The sequence below is a fragment of the Dasypus novemcinctus genome, chromosome 4 (assembly GCF_030445035.2).
Source record: "Dasypus novemcinctus isolate mDasNov1 chromosome 4, mDasNov1.1.hap2, whole genome shotgun sequence".
Classification (NCBI taxonomy): domain Eukaryota; kingdom Metazoa; phylum Chordata; class Mammalia; order Cingulata; family Dasypodidae; genus Dasypus; species Dasypus novemcinctus.
The window spans coordinates 157815738-157832075 of NC_080676.1; the positions used below are offsets into that span (position 1 = coordinate 157815738).

General features: G+C 43.9%; 1 non-coding gene across 1 annotated transcript; it reads right to left on the reverse strand.

The window, feature by feature from the left end:
* Positions 1-2320: 2320 nt before the first annotated feature.
* Positions 2321-2423, reverse strand: LOC111765395 (U6 spliceosomal RNA). The gene has a single exon (XR_002797754.1). It is a non-coding gene; the product is annotated as a U6 spliceosomal RNA (small nuclear RNA).
* Between the last annotated feature and the right edge of the window lie 13915 nt (positions 2424-16338).

Consider the following 16338-nt stretch of genomic DNA (forward strand, 5'->3'; position numbering starts at 1 on the left):
GAGGTCCCGTATAACCCACTCCCCACCCCCCCACCACATCATTTTTGTAAATTGCATTTTTTTAAGATATATACATCACACACACAAAAAAATGTTACACTAAAAAATATAAGAGGTTCCTGTATACTCCCCCACTCCTCCCACACCAACAACCTCTTTCATCATTGCAGCATACTCTTCGCACTCGGTGAACACATTTTGGGGCACTGCTGCACTACACAGATAATAGTTTACCCTGTAGTTCGCACTCTCCCCCAATACAGTCAGTGGGTTATGGCAGGATATATAGTCCAGCATCTGACCCTGCATTATCATTAAGGATAACTCAAAATCCCAAAAATGCCCCCACATCACATCTCTTCTACCAATCCATGCCCTCAGCAACTACTGTGGACGCTTTCTCCACCTCAATGCTAAAATTTCTATTACTCATCACAATAGTTTTATAGTAGAATATCAGTAAGTTCACTCTAGTCCATATATTATTCTTCCATTCTGTGGACCCTGGGATGGCGATGTCCCCTCCACCTCTAGATCAAGAAGGGGCTTAGATTCCACATGGATGATGGATGCAATTTCTCTGCTTACAGTTGTAGGCACTCTTAATTCCCTGGTGTGGTGGTTGACCATCTTCACCTCCCTGTTAGCTGACCTGTGTAAGAATGAACCAGAGAGTAGGAGTTGCCACTCTGCTGAGGCTCAGGGCCCAGCTGGCACATGGGCAGTCCAGAGAGTCAAGTCTCCTGAGTATGGACCATCCCTAGCACCAACCACAGGTTCAGTAAAAGTGGCAGAAGAGACATGTGTAGGAAAGTCACATCTGAGTCGAGCTCTGTCACACTCAGGAGCACAAATTCCAAGGTAGGGCCCTCTGACATGGCACAGAGCTCCAAATCCATCTGCCATGACTATATACCCTGTGGATCTCTGTAGCCTTCAGGAGAACCAGTACCTAGGGTTGTGTCTACTTTGGCTTTTCCTGGGGTCCTGCTGATGTATGCATAAGCACAACCCCTCTGATGACCTCCCAACTCTTTTTGGAAGATTCTTAGCCACATCAACTCATTTATCTTTGCCAGTTCCCCTTTTTACTCAAGTTCAAGAGCAGTTTTTAACACTTGATCCAACATGTAGGCTGAGATATTCTGCTGGTCTGAGTTGACCCTTTTATTTGAAGTCTCTTTCTAGTTGCTTCTCCAGTTAGTGATTGGTAGTAATCCCTCAGCTCTAGGAAGGCTCATCCCCAGGAGTCATGTCCCATGTTGGGAGGAAGGTACCATACTGAGTTGGGCTTAGAGAGTGGCCACATGGAGGCTCTCAGGAGATAACTCTTAGGCACCCTGCAGCTCTAGGCCTAGTTCATATTTCAGGCACACAGGCTCATAAGCATAGTCATCAGTATCAAGGGCTCATTATTGGACCATCCTTCCTTGTTGATCTTTGCCATTGCACTTGGGTGATTATTGTTGTTCCATTGGGGAATGTGACGGAGCTTCCCTGGGTGAGAACTCAGTACTCCCTCAGTTGACATTTGTGACTGTAACTACTATAAAAATACCCAGCGTATATCCTAACATATTTATGTTCCCTATATCATGTCCTGGAGAACTCCCCCCCACCCACGTGCCCCCCATCAATAACACCCCACACCAGAGTTCCTCCCCTGCTATAGTCAAACCTCTCTGTGGTCCAAAACTTCTTCAACAATAATCCTAATATATTGCTAAATTCAATTAATAGGAAATTGAAATACAGTGAAGGGTTTAAAGTTTAGAAATAGAATACATAGTAATTTAGAAATACTAAAATAAAGTAAAAATAAATTGGTGTATTTTAAAAATGAAAAATATTATAAAGCTTTTTTTCTAACATTTCGCCTTTCATCACTGTGATAGGTGTTGCCCTGTATGTACAGTGGCAAGGCACTTTCATTTCTTCCTCAATGTTTCCATCCTTTTTTTTTTTTCTAATTTTTAATTGTCTTCAAAAATGTTTTAGATCACGGTAATTCACATACACAATATAGGGGACTCTCAGATATCCAACATTAAACCCTTTTCCCCTTTCCCCAGCAATGATCTCTTTACATGTTCATGTTATATTTGCTGCAGTTGATGTACAAATTTTGAAACATAACTATCAAACATGGTTCTATTTTGGTTTACATTATTGCTTGTATTTTAGACTGTACAAATTTCTAAATTTTTAGTTTCCTTATGTTTTACATTATAGTTTACATTTTAGTTTATAGACTTTTATACACTTTAGAAGCAAGTTGACATGTCCATCATTGCATGAACTTGTGGATCACTTCCATTGCAAAAATATGGAATGCTTCATGAATTTGCGTGTCATCCTTGCTCAGGGGCCATGCTAATATTCTTTGTATGATTCCAATTTTAGTATATGTGCTGCTGAAGCAAGAACATGCTATTTTTACTTTTTAGAATTCTTTTTTCTTTATGCTCCTCAGCCTGACTTATTTCAGGTATCTTGTATTCAAGTTCACTAATTCTATCTTCTGCCAACTCCAATTTGCTCTTGAAATACTCGTGGACTTTTCCATTTCAGTTACTGTGGTCTTCAACTCCAGTAGTTCTGTTTGCTTTCTTTTTAACATTTCTATCTCTTTACCAAGATTCTCGTATTGCTCATTCATTGTTTACTTGACCTCCTCTAGTTCTTTCTCTGTATTTTCCTTCATCTCCTTGAGCATTTTTAAGATCATCTTTTTAAAGGCTTTGTTCAGAATACCCACTTTTTGTATTTAAAAGTGGTCTTCAGGAAGGAATGAGGGTCCAACAGTGACCCCCTGATACTAATCACTATGCTTGTGAGCCTATACACCTTAAATAAGAACAAGGCCTATAGCAGCATTGTGCCTAAGAGTTCCCTACTGACAGCCTCCATGTTACTCAAATGTGGTCAGTCTCAAAGCCAAACTCAGCATGTAAATGCAATGCCTTCCCCCCAGCGTGGGACATGACACCCAGGGATGAGCCTCCCTGGCACCCAAGGATCACTACCAAGTACCAGCTGATGACATAACTAGAAAACGACCTTGAATTAAAGGTTCAACGTGGACCAGCAGAATATCCCTGTCTACATATAATAACAGGAGTTAAAAATGCTGTTTGACCTAAAGTAAGGGGGAAATGGAAAGGACAAATGAGTTTATATGGCTATGAGTCTCTAAAAAAGAGTCTGGAGGTTGTCAGAAGGATTGCCCTTATGCACACCTGAGCAGTCTCAGAGACAGATAAAGTAGATACAACCCCAGGTATTGGTTCTTTTGAGGGCTAAAGAGACCCACAGGTTCTATGGTCATGGCAGATGGTGTTCACTGCCATGTCAGTTGACCCTTCTTTGGAGCTGGTGTCTCTGCGTGATGGAGCTGGACTCAGATGTGATCTCTTTTCACAAGCCTTTCATGCTACTTTACTGGAATTGTAGTTGGTGCCAGGGTTTAAGATATATCTAGAGGATTTGAATCTCTGGACTGACAATATGATAGCCAGGCCCTGAGCCTCAACAGACTTCAGCTCCTACACTCTGACTTACCCCACTCAGCTAACATGGAGTTGAAGAATGTCAACCACCACACCATGGAGCCTAGAGAGCCTATAACTGAAAGCAGGAAGATTGCATCCAGTATCCATGTGGAATCTAAGCCCCCTCTTGACATAGATGTGGAATGGACACAACAAAGCCAAGGTCTACAGGAAGGAGGAATACAGTAAGGATTAGAGTGGACTTAATGATATTCTATTCATGAACTATTGTGGTTAATAATCGAGAAAATGTGGCACTGGTGTGGAAAAAGTGGCCATGGTGGCTGCTGGGTGCGGGGAATGGGAGGAAGAGATGAGATGTGGAGGCATTTTCGGGACTTGGAGTTGTCCTCAGTGGTGCTGCAGGGACAATTGCCAGACATTGTTTGTCCTCCCATGGCCCACTGGATGGAACGTGGGAGAATGTGGGCTATGGTGTGGACCACAGGCCATGGGGTGCAGCGATGCCCAGAGATGTACTCACCAGGTGCAATGGATGTGTCATGATGATGGGGGAGAGTGTTACTGTGGGGGGAGTGGTGGGGTGGGGGCGGTGGGGGTGAATGGGGACCTCATATTTTTTTAATGTAATATTTTTTAAAAAATGAATAAAATAAAATTTAAAAAAAAGTGGTCTTCATTGATGTGTTCTCTGTTTTTATCCTCTTCCTTTGGACAGGCCACAATATCCTGTTTCTTTGTTTGTCTTGTACTCTTGTGTTGCACACTGTACATTTTAATATTTTAAAATGTGAACTCTGGGATTTACTCCCCATGATGTCTGTTTTTTGGTTTTATAATGAGCTGCTGATGAGACGTATTTCCTTGAGCTTCGGCTGTCCTATCAGGAAGCTCCTCCCAAGGCAAATGCAGTATGCAGGGTTTTTCCTGTCTTTCTGGACCTGTGTCTTGTCTTTGGTTTTTGTTTGTTAGTTGTTTTGGATTCCCCTGTTTACAGCAATTTGATTGTCCCCTCTTTTTCCCAGGAGACAGGCCTCCCTCTCCCAGAATTTTGAAGTGGATATCCTAGGCTGTCCACCTCAACAGTTTCTTACACTCCTTTCTTTTTTCCTTTTTTTAAAAAGATTTATTTATTTATTTATTTCTCTCCCCTTCTCCCCCCCACACTCCAGTTGTCTGTTCTCTGTGTCTATTTGCTGTGTCGTCTTCTTTGTCTGCTTCTGTTGTCAGTGGCATGGGAATCTGTGTTTCTTTTGGTTGCATCATCTTGTTGTGTCAGCTCTCTCTGTGGACGGTGCCATTCCTGGGCAGGCTGCACTTTCTTTCACACTGGGTGGCTCTCCTTATGGGGCGCACTCCTTGCGCATGGGCTTCCCCTACACAGGGGACACCCCTGCGTGGCAGGGCACTCCTTGTGTGCATCAGCACTGCACATGGGCCAACTCCACACGGGTCAAGGAGGCCTGGGGTTTGAACCGTGGACCTCCCATGTGGTAGACGGACGCCCTAACCACTGGGCCAAGTCTGCTTCCCTACCCTGCATTCTTGATTCATCACTATCCTCACTCCTCCCCACCACTGCCCTGGAAATTTGAAGCAAATAACAGACATATTTTTTCTTTAACTATGTCATTAAGTTTCTCTAAGAAATAGGGACTCACAAACACATACACAATATCATTATTACACCTAAAAAACTAACGTTAATCGATGACTATTATCAAAAGTCAGTGTTCTTGTTGTCCAGAGTGTCCCACCCACACCACTATTCGTTTGAGTCAGAATCCAAATAAGATTCATCTGTTATAATACCTCCATATGTCTCTCAAGTCTCTTTTAATCTATAGGGTCCTTAGCTATCTTTCTCTTTTTTTCTGTCCATACAATACTTTTTGAAAGCCCTGGGTCATTATTTATCCTGTAGAGTTTTGCAGGACAATGTCATAGATGGTGGAATGTCAGAAAGTCTGGTTAACTTTCTTTTGTGATATTAGTAGATTTTAATGATCATTGCCTAGTTCCACTCATCAGGAGTTTCAAATTAATGTTTTAGTTCTGTCATCCCATCTTCATCTCTGAGCTAGAACACTTCTCAAAAAAAAAGTTGCTCTCATTATTTATTTCCTTATCAGGAGGTATTGCTCACACAGGAGAGGCAGGATAAATGCTGAATCCTTTTGCTTTAACATTTTTCTAAAGAATATCTTCCAAAAATAATCAATTCATTCTTGTTTAGTCTTATTATGAATCTAAATATATATAATGCACATCAATCCATCCTCTTTGATGTTATTATCTTCTTTGATGTTCAAATTGTTCCTTCTTGATGATTGAATAGAAGGAGTCTATTCTGGTTTATTCCAGGTTATTCCTGAGCCCTTTTTCTGTGACCCTAATACTCTATGATAGCTTCCTTTTTTTTGTTAGCAATTCAGAGCCTTCCTGTTTTATATATGAGGAATGTATATTGTTAGTCACTGATATTGTGGGATCCATAAAAGCAGAATTATGAAATGATGTCATCGTCATGATACCTAGATCTACCCTTGGCTCTTCTCCATGATGCTCATGGATTCACTACCAAGACTTTCAAACCCAACCAAGTCCCTTAAATGTGAATAAAGGAAATAGCTTCAGGCAGCAACAGTTTTTTAAAATGGTTGGTCAAAAAACAAAAATTCCCAGACCAGATAAATCAATGACAAAAATCAGGAAATAAAGGGGAGAGGGTAGTCCTGCTCATTGAAAAGAAAGATTTGACCAAAAAAAATGTGAACAAAATACTCTGGATGGGACAAAGAAGAATAACAATTTTAAAAAGAAAGAAATTAAAGAACAAAACAAAAATAATCTGGATGGGAGCTTTGCCACCTCTGTCCTGTGTGACACGACAGGTATGGGGGATGCAGTGGTCCAGGATCCAAGAAAGGCTGGTTTCTAGTGGACACAGGGATTTCAGGGGTGCCGTGCTCTCTTTCTTCAAGAAAACATTCAAGAATATTGAAAGTTTGGTAGGTAAGATTGTGGGAGTGAGTGGGGACTCTGATCTTCTGAGAGCACCTGGGACTCTGATCTTCTGAGAGCACCTGTGCTCCCAGCTAAAGAAGAGGCAGCCAAGTCAGAGCTCTACAGGAGTTTCTAATTTCCAAGACAGACAGGAGGGACCAAACATTTCAAAGAATCAGTAGGTGATTCCTTCTGAAGGTTAGGAACCACAGATATCTTTACTCCAGATGGGGGTGGGGAGCAGGATTGAAGTAATGTGTCTTAAGCAGATGCAGGCAACTAAGTAGCAGCCCCTTTCCGCCACAGAAGAAAGGCAGTGTTTCCCTACTAGTTCCTTGGGACAGTTTAGTGTTCTGCAAAACATCCTTCATGTAGTTTAAAAGCTTAGGTTTTCTTATTTTGGTCAAATTCTGGTCAAAATCCATAGGTTACAGTAGCCACAAAGAATAAAAGTGTGCATGTGGACAGATCTACTGTTGAAGACATGGGTCAGGCAACAGGTTCAACTGGTGAGTAATTTGTGGAGGGGGAGGGGAAAATGGGAGTGTAAAATGGTGCAGCCACTTTGGAAAACAATCTGACAGTAGCTCAGAATGTTAAATGGGGCAGCGGACTTGGCCCAGTGGTTAGGGCATCCGTCTACCACATGGGAAGTCCGTGGTTCAAACCCTGGCCTCCTTGACCCGTGTGGAGCTGGCCCATATGCAGCGCTGATGCGTACAAGGAGTGCCCTGCCACGCAGGGGTGTCCCTGCATAGGGGAGCCTCACGCACAAGGAGTGCACCCATAAGGAGAGCCGCCCAGCGCGAAAGAAACTTTAGCTTGCCCAGGAATGGCACCGCACACATGGAGAACTGACACGAGATGACACAACAAAACACAGATTCCCATGCCGCTGACAATAACAGAAGTGAACAAAGAAGAACACGCAGCAAATAGACACAGAGAACAGACAACTGGGGGCGGGGGGGGGGGGAGGGAAGAGAAATTAAAAAAAAAAAAGAATGTTAAACGTAGAGTTGCCCTATGACCCAGCAATTCCACCCCAAGGTATATGCCCAGGAAATGCAATATACCTACTTGAATGAATAACATCTTAAAAAAAACAAAACTGATCATACAGTCTACTTTCTGATGCTGTGCTCATTGCTTAGGACAATTTGCCATTGGCTCCCTATCTGGAGAACATTAGTATTTCCTGGAGCCTCTGAGCTTCAGGGCTGTAAACCAAGAAAGAGAAAAGCACAAGACTGAGGAAGGCGTGGGTTCAGGAAAGCAATATAGATAATTCTAGGATGGAGGCTGATCAGGAGTCCAAGAAGATAGCCTTCTTATACATAGTTTAATATTTTCAAGGTCCATCCATGTTGTAACATTGCTTTGGACTGAATCATGTACCCCACAAAAGTCCCAATCTCTGGTCCAGTAGACATGAACCCATTGTGAATTGAATCTCTTGAAGATGTTACTTCAGTTGAGGTATGGTCCAGCTAAATCAGGTTGGACTTTTTTTAAAGGTTGGTCTTTATGCAGATCACAGGATTCCTTTAAGCAGAATGAATTCTGACAGAAAGAGAAGCCATGGGGAGCAATCAGAAGCTGGAGGTCAATGGAACCCAGAAGAGAAAGAAGACACTGCTATGGGCATTGCCATTTGATGGAAAAGCCAAGGACCCCTGAGACTGCTGGCCAGCCAGAAGATACCAACCCTGGGAGAAGCAAACCTTCTAGCCTCTGAAACCATGAGCTGATAAAGGCAACCCACTGTATGGTATTCGTTTTAGCAGGTAGCAAATTAAAACAAGCATGTATCAGTAATTCATTTTTTTTATTGCCAAATATTTTCCCACTGCGTTCTTTTTTTTTTTTTTTCCCCCTAAAGATTTATTTATTTATTTAATTCCTTCCCTCCCCCCGTTTGTCTGTTCTTGGTGTCTGTTTGCTGCGTCTTGTTTCTTTGTCCGCTTCTGTTGTCGTCAGCGGCACGGGAAGTGTGGGCGGCGCCATTCCTGGGCAGGCTGCTCTTTCTTTTCACGCTGGGCGGCTTTCCTCACAGGCGCACTCCTTGCGCGTGGGGCTCCCCCACGCGGGGGACACCCTTGCGTGGCACGGCACTCCTTGCGCGCATCAGCACTGCGCATGGCCAGCTCCACACGGGTCAAGGAGGCCCGGGGTTTGAACCGCGGACCTCCCATATGGTAGACGGACGCCCTAACCACTGGGCCAAAGTCCGTTTCCCCCCACTGCGTTCTTATACCACATTTTATTTACCCATTCATCAGTTGATGACCATTTAGGTTGCTTCCACCTTTTGGCCATTTTGAATAATACCAATACGAAAATTTCATTTATAGTTATTTTTTTCAGTACTTTAAATATATTTCCTTTACGATTTTTTGGGCTTGCATCTTCCATTATAAAGTCTTATGTCATTCTTATCTTTGTTTCTCTGTCTATAATGTGCCTTTTTTCCTCTGGCTGCTCATTGTTTTAGTTTCCCAGCTGCAGTGATGAAGACCACACAATGCGTTGGCTGAAACATCAGGAACTTATTGTTTCTGAGGCCAGAAGCCTTGCTGCCTCCTGGGACAGCAGCACTCTGCTGCCGGCTTGCTGTCATTCTTGGAGTTCCTTGTCTTGCATCTCTAGCTCACTTCACATGATGCTGTCCTCTCCTTTTTCTTGCTTCTGCGACTTCCTGGTTCTATTTATAAAGCCTCCAGTAATCTGGATTAAGACCCACCCTCATTCAATTGGGAAAAAGAACATTCTCAAGAGGTCCTATTTACAATGGACTCACATCTACAAGAATGTGAATTAAAATTAAGAACATGTTTAAATTGGGGTACATAGTCCAATGTACCCTAAGCTGTTTAAAGTCCTCGCCTGCTAATTACAATATCTATGTCCTCTCTGAGTTGGTTTCTGTTGTCTTTTTTCTCCTGCTTCTTCAACATCTAGTTTTTCTGATTATAAATTGGAAATTATGAATGTTCCATTCTTGAGAATCTATATTTTCCTGTCTTTCCTTAAAGAATGTTTAGTTTTATTCTGAAAGGCAGTTAAGTTACTAATAGAACTTAACCTTCCAAGCTGTTAGTAGACTTTTTTTTTAAGATTTATTATTTATTTATTTCTCTCCGCTTCCCTGCCCCCCTGCCCCCCAATTGTCTGTTCTCTGTGTCCATTCGCTGCGTGTTCTTCTGTGTCCACTTCTATCCTTATCAGTGGCACCGGGAACCTGTGTTTCTTTTTGTTGCATCATCTTGCTGTGTCAGCTCTCCATGTGCGGCGTCATTCTTCGGCAGGCTGCACTTTCTTTCTTGCTGGGCAACTCTCCTTATGGAGCACAATCCTTGCGCATGGGGCTTCCCTGCGCGTGGGGCTCCCCTACGCGGGGGACACCCCTGTGTGGCACAGCACTCCTTGCGCGCATCAGCACTGTGCATGGGCCAGCTCTACATGGGTCAAGGAGGCCCGGGGTTTGAACCGTGGACCTCCCATGTGGTAAGCGGATGCCCTATCCATTGGGCCAGGTCTGCTTCCCTTAGTAGACTTTTTGAGGGAAGGTGTAGTGTAGCCCATGTCCTATGTGTGCAGTACTCCTGAGGAATGGCCTTTCTGGAGTCTCAAATGAATCATCAATCTATTGAGCCACACCTCTCTACCCTGGATGATCAGAATGCCAGTGTTTCCCATTATTGTATGAGTTCCAAGGTCCCCATTCAGTGCACAGTGCCTCAGTAGCCATCCTTTTCCAGGCCTTTGGAATCTTTCCTACATATGCACAGCTTAATATTTGGTAAAGGCTCCGGGGCCACTCTATGCAGATTTCAGGATCTCCTTGTCTGTGCTGGCTATTTACTGCCAAGTCCAACCAACCTGCGACAGTACCCTGCCTGACAAATCCCACCAATATCAGTGGCTTTGAAACCCAGTCTCTTTTTCTTCTCCCCAGTGAGAGCTAAGCTGCTTTATGTTTGGATCTACTTCTCTGTGCCATGTTATGAAAAGTGTCTTCAAGCAGAAAGCCTTGGTGAATGTGGAGCCTCTCAAGGATCACAACCCTGTAGTGACTTTTTTTTTCATTCAGTGTCTGAAAGCAGTTTCTTCATCTATTCTGTCCAGTTTCATGGTTGTTTGTGGTGAAATGGTAAATCAAATACTTGTTCTTCCTTCGATTTTGACCAGACCTGAAATTCCTAGAGGATATTGTAAGAATACTATGTCTACTGCACAAATTGAAGTTGTTTGCATTTCAGTGATATGAATTCCTCCTTTTAAAATCTTCTGATTCTTCGTGAGTTCCACCACCATCAGAAATTCCCTGTCTTAGTGTGGCTTTGTGAAAGGGATGGAATCAGGCCGAGGCTGAGTTTCACGACTCGTTGAGATGAGGAGCAGAACAGTAGAGACCTGGGCCAAGCCAACCCCAAAAACAGGAGCCCCCTGGAACTTGCTAGAAAATTTAGGGAGAATTTGTATTTGCATAAGAGCACAGAAAGGGTGGATTCAGCTTAACCGTCCCTGCTTCTCAGAGAGCCAAGATATCCCACTAACACCTGAGTTAAATTTATATTCCCCATAGCACCTACCAGGGCTTCCTGCTTCACAAAAAAAAACGTTTTCACAGAAATATAATGAATAAATGAATGAACTCATTAAGTTCATGTTCTCACTTCAAAGCCAAAGGAGACCAGTTTCCTAAATAATGTTGCAGTTTTTTCTCAAGTGGTCCAAGAATTTTTTAGTTTAATTTTACATATTCTGATATCAAGTGCTTTTATATCCAAACAGTTTTTTCCCCAATGCCTCCGTTTAGAAGTAGCTCTTTCTGCCTCGAGTTTTCGGCTGTCAGGTCAGCCTGACCACGCAGAGGCAGGTCATTAACAGTCTAGAGCTGCCGTGAGCAGGTCCTGCCCCCTCCCTTGACAGGGTGGCTGATGTGAGCTGAGGGCGCAAAGAGGAAAGGAAAATGTGCAGAATGGAACCTGCAACTTGTCTTCAAGTTTGCGCTGCTCCGAACCAAAGTTTTTCCGTATCTGCCCGCCCGGGGACCAAGCCCCGCGAAAGCAGAACCCCAAGAACGCCTGGGGTGGCATTTCTATCTCTGGGGTGAGCTGCCGCCGGGACCAGAGCGGGAGAGCGCGAGGAAAGAGGGCGAGCTGCGGGGCGGGCGCAGGGGCGTGGGGAGCTGACCGTGGTCCTGCCCGGCCTCTCCAGCGTCCTTTCTTCTCTAGGTTTCACTCCCTGCCTTCTCTAAGCTCCTTTCCCCGCTCCGCCAGGGTGTCGGGAGCGCCAATGCTCTGCGACCAGAGAGGGGACCTGTGGAGCAGCCCCAAGTCGGTTAATCTGAGGAGGCAGAGCCAGGCTCTGGGGCCCCATGTCTGCTGAGACAAGCCTGGGGACAAGAGGGAAGAGCCTGCAGGCCACCGCCCTGGCTGACTTAGAGGAGCAGCACCAGGAATGAGATGGGCCTGGGTTCAAATAAGGTAGACCAGAAGGCTGGACACTCCTCACGTGCCTCCTGCCAGCCATGGCCACGTGGATCCTAGAAGAGGCTGTCCTGAGGAGGCGACTAGAGAAATCGACTGCATTTGTGTGGTTTTTTTTAAAGATTTATTTTTGTATTTATTTCTCTCTCCTTCCCCCCCAGCCCCAGTAGTCTGTTGTCTGTGTCCATTCGCTGTGTGTTCTCCTGTGTCCGCTTGTATTCTTGTCGGTGGCACCGGGAATCTGTGTCTCTTTTTGTTGCATCATCTTTCTGCGTCAGCTCTCCGTGTGTGCGGCCCCACTCCTGGGCAGGCTGCACTTTTTTTGCAAGGGGCAGCTCTCCTTGTGGGGCGCACTCCTTGCACGTTGGGCTCCCTTAGGTGGGGGACACCCCTGCGTGGCACAGCACTCCTTGCACACATCAGCACTGCACATGGGCCAGCTCCACCACATGGGTCAGGAGGCCCTGGGTTTGAACCTTGGACCTCCCATGTCGTAGGCAGATGCTCTATCCATCGAGCCAAATCTGCTTCCCTGCATTTGTGTTTTTAACTCTTATAAATTAGGTGGGCTGTGGACACTCAGCGCTTCTCACTGTCAAATCCACTGAGGCAGAGGCATGTGGGTGGAGAGAAGGAAGCAAGAGGCAGATATGTCTTCTCTAAATGGCTCTGGGTTGGTGCAGTCTTCCAGGTTACAGGATTCAAACACAGGAACTTTAAAATGCATCAAACCCACTCATCCAAATATTTGGGCTCCTGGCTAACTGATACTAGAGTTTCTCTCTCCTCTCTTTCACTGTCATGTTGACTCACAGCCAGGAAGTCAGTGTGGCATAGTGGAGAAAGCTTGAGACAGAGTGAAGCAGAGGTCAGCTCACACCGGCTAAGGGCACCTACTGAGTGAGCGTCCATCTGTCTGGTAGCGTGCTGAGTATCTTACAAGGCAAGAGCGGGGGCGTTTCTGAACTAGAACTCTCTTCCTATCAGGTCCACAGTGTCCTGCAGGGTGTCCACTCGATGCCATCCATCCCTCCAAGTTTGCAGGGCCCCGGGGAGCTTGTGGGATTTCAGTCCATCCTCAGGTGTGAGGGCTCAGTCCCAGCTCAGGGCTTCTCCACCCCGTCTTTAATGCATCCTCTGACCAGGCCTCCTGTCAAGACCAACCAAGTCAGACTCTCTGGAGGTTCGATCCAGGCGTTTTCTGTTTTTCAAAATTGCTTTGACTGTTCCAGGGTTTTTGCATCTTCAAATACACACACTTAGAACTACATTGTCAGTTTTTACATAAAGCCTGCTGAGGTCTGGAGGATTGTATTGACTCTATAGATCAATTTTTTAGAAAAAGATTCTATCTCTCTCCCTCCTCGTTGTTTGTGCTCGCTGTCTGCTTTCTGTGTCCGTTTGCTGTGTGCTCTCTGTGTCTGCCTGTCTGCTCTTTAGGAGGCACTGGGAACCAAACATGGGACCTCCCATGCGGGAGAGAGGCGCTCAATGGCTTAAGCCATCTCAGTTCCCTGGTTTGTTGTGTATCTCATTGTCTTTCCTCTTTGTGTCTCTTTGTTGCATCATCTTGTTGCATTAGCTCACTGCACCTGCCTGTAGTGCCAGCTTACTGTCTTGCTCTTCTTCAGGAGACACCAGGAACCGAGCTCCTACCTCCAATGTGGTAGGCAGGAGCTCAGTTGCTAGAGCCATATCCACTTCCCTATAAATCAATTTTGAAGAAAAAACATATTTGCAATATTGATTCTTTCAATTTCTAAACATAGTATATATCTCCATTTATTTAGATCTTTTTAAATTTCTCTCATCAATGTTTTCTAGTTTTCGGTGTGGTCTCTCACATCTTTCATTAAATGTATTCCTTAGTATTTCAGGTCATTTGATAGTATTGCAAATGCTATTTTGAATTTCATTTTCTAAGTGCTTATTACTAGTACACAGAAAAATAATTTTTGCATATGTATCCTGCAACTTAAATGTATTTATTTATTAACTGTAATTTTTTTTTTATTCCTTAGAATCTTCTGTGTAGATAACCAGGTCTGCTAATAGAAACATGTTTACTTTTTCCCTTCCTATTTTTATGCCTTTTTTTTTCTTGACTTATTGGATGAGCTAAGGTCTCCTGTACAATGTATTCTTGTCTTGTTCCTATTATTAGGGGGAAAGCATTTCATCTTTTACCATTAAATATGATGTTAGCTGTAGGTTTCCCATAGATGCCCTTTATCCAGTTGAAAAAACTCTTTCAGGCTCATAGTTTATTGAGTTTTTTTTTTTTTTTTACCATTAACAGATGTTGAATTTTGTCAAAAAATTTTAATCATCATAATATCACATTGATTTTCAAATGTTGAATTAGCCTTGAATTATTCAAGTAAATCCTATTTGGTCATGATGTATATATTGACATCTTGCTACATAAATTTGATAACACTCTATCGAGGATCTTTGCAGATTTGTTCATGAGGCCAAAATCAGTATCACTGGGCCAAAAACTAAAGCGTTGGCAGGGCTGCCCTCCCTCTTCCTTGCTTCTTGCAGTTTCTGAAGACGGCCGGCATCCCTAGCAGATATCATGGCTACACCAGTCTCATCTTCAAGGCCAGGACTTTCCAATCTCTCTGCTTCATCTTTACATCCTCTTTTCCTGTGTGCAGTTAAATATCTCTCTGCCTCCCACTTTCATTGATACATGGGATAGCATTTTGGGACTCACCTGGATAATCCAAAATAATATCCCACTCCCTAGCTTAATCACATCTTCAAACACCCTTTCTTCAAATAAGGCAGTATTTACAGGTTCCAGGGATTGGGATCCGATCTTCTCCAGGGACATTATTCAGCCAACTACAGGGGTCGATAAGGGGAGTTAAAAGGACAAAGTGTGTTCAACTGGATAGAAATGGACCTGGACACCCCACCTCCTCCCACCCATCCTGGGGCCTGATAAGATCCCAATCAGGACAGGGCAAGTCCACAGGGACCTTCCAAATAGTAGAGGATCCTGGAGAAGGGGCTGGACCAGGTAGAAGGTTTCCAGGGTGGGGGCAGGGTAGAATCTGGATCTGTGCAACCAGAGGGGAGATTTGAAAGAGAAGAATCTAGAAGCAAGCTTGGGGTGTGAGGGCCCTGTGAGAATTTCTGGGCTGCTGAAACATGAGGTTGAGGCTGAGAGTTCTAAGGGTAGTCTAGGGACTTGGGCAGAGGCAGAGCCAGGTGGGTCCCAGGGAAAGGAGCTGGGAGCTTCAGCCCAGAGGGCAGCATTTTCAATGCAAGTTGTTCCACATCTCCTGCCCCTGCAGTGGGTGTTTTGAAAATTTGTGAGGATGTTGTCGGTTGTCACAATGACTGGGAGCCAGATGGGTAAGGCAAAGGATATGGGAGATTGTAAGAAGAGCTTGACAGTTCCAGAGTGCAGACTGGTTGCTCACCCAGCATGACTTTCCAAAATCCACCACGTTCCATCTAGATCATTGTTGTCCAGTAGAAATACAGTGTGCACTACTAATGCAAGGTTTTTCAAAATATACTTTTTAATTTTTTTTAAAGAAACTTATATTACATAAATGTTACACACCAATGTAAGTTTAAAACTTCTAGAAGCTACATTAAAAAAAGAAAAAGAAACAAGTAAAATTAATTTTAGCAATTTATTCTAACACAGTACATCCAAAACATTATTTCAACATAATCAAGATATAAATTATTAGACATTTTACATTCTTTTTTTTAATAGTAAGTCTACAATGTCTAAATTAGCCACTTTTCAAATGCTTTTTCAAGAGCCACTTTTCCCTAGTGGTTTGTAGCTATTGTATTTGACAATACAGGTCAAGACCCTAATTTCACTTCATGTTGTCCTGGTTTGATTCTTTTGTGGACCCCAGGAATTAAGCTAACCCATTCCTGTATATGTAAACCTGTTTTATGTTGGGACCTTTTGGCTAGATTTGGTTAAGGGGCCTTTTGATTAGTTCACTTTTGATTAGATCGATTCACTTAAGGGCCTATGATTAAATTGGGGGCCCAGGGTAGGTCCTAATCCTTTTACTGCAGTTTTATATAGCTAGAACACAGAGAAAGAGAGCTGTCACTTTTACCCTGCTGTGTGAAATGGCACTCTGGGATCACCTACAACCACAGAAAGACAGAGAAACCCCAAGAAGCTGAGAGGCTGGAGGCTGGAATCAGTGGAGTAGCTGAAGCTAAAGAGACAAAGCCAGGGAGAAACAAGCCATATGCCTGGTCTCCCATAGCTGAGCTCAGGGAGAAAGTGAGCCTGGAGAAGAAGGCAGAGTCCAGCCACCATTTTGCCTTGC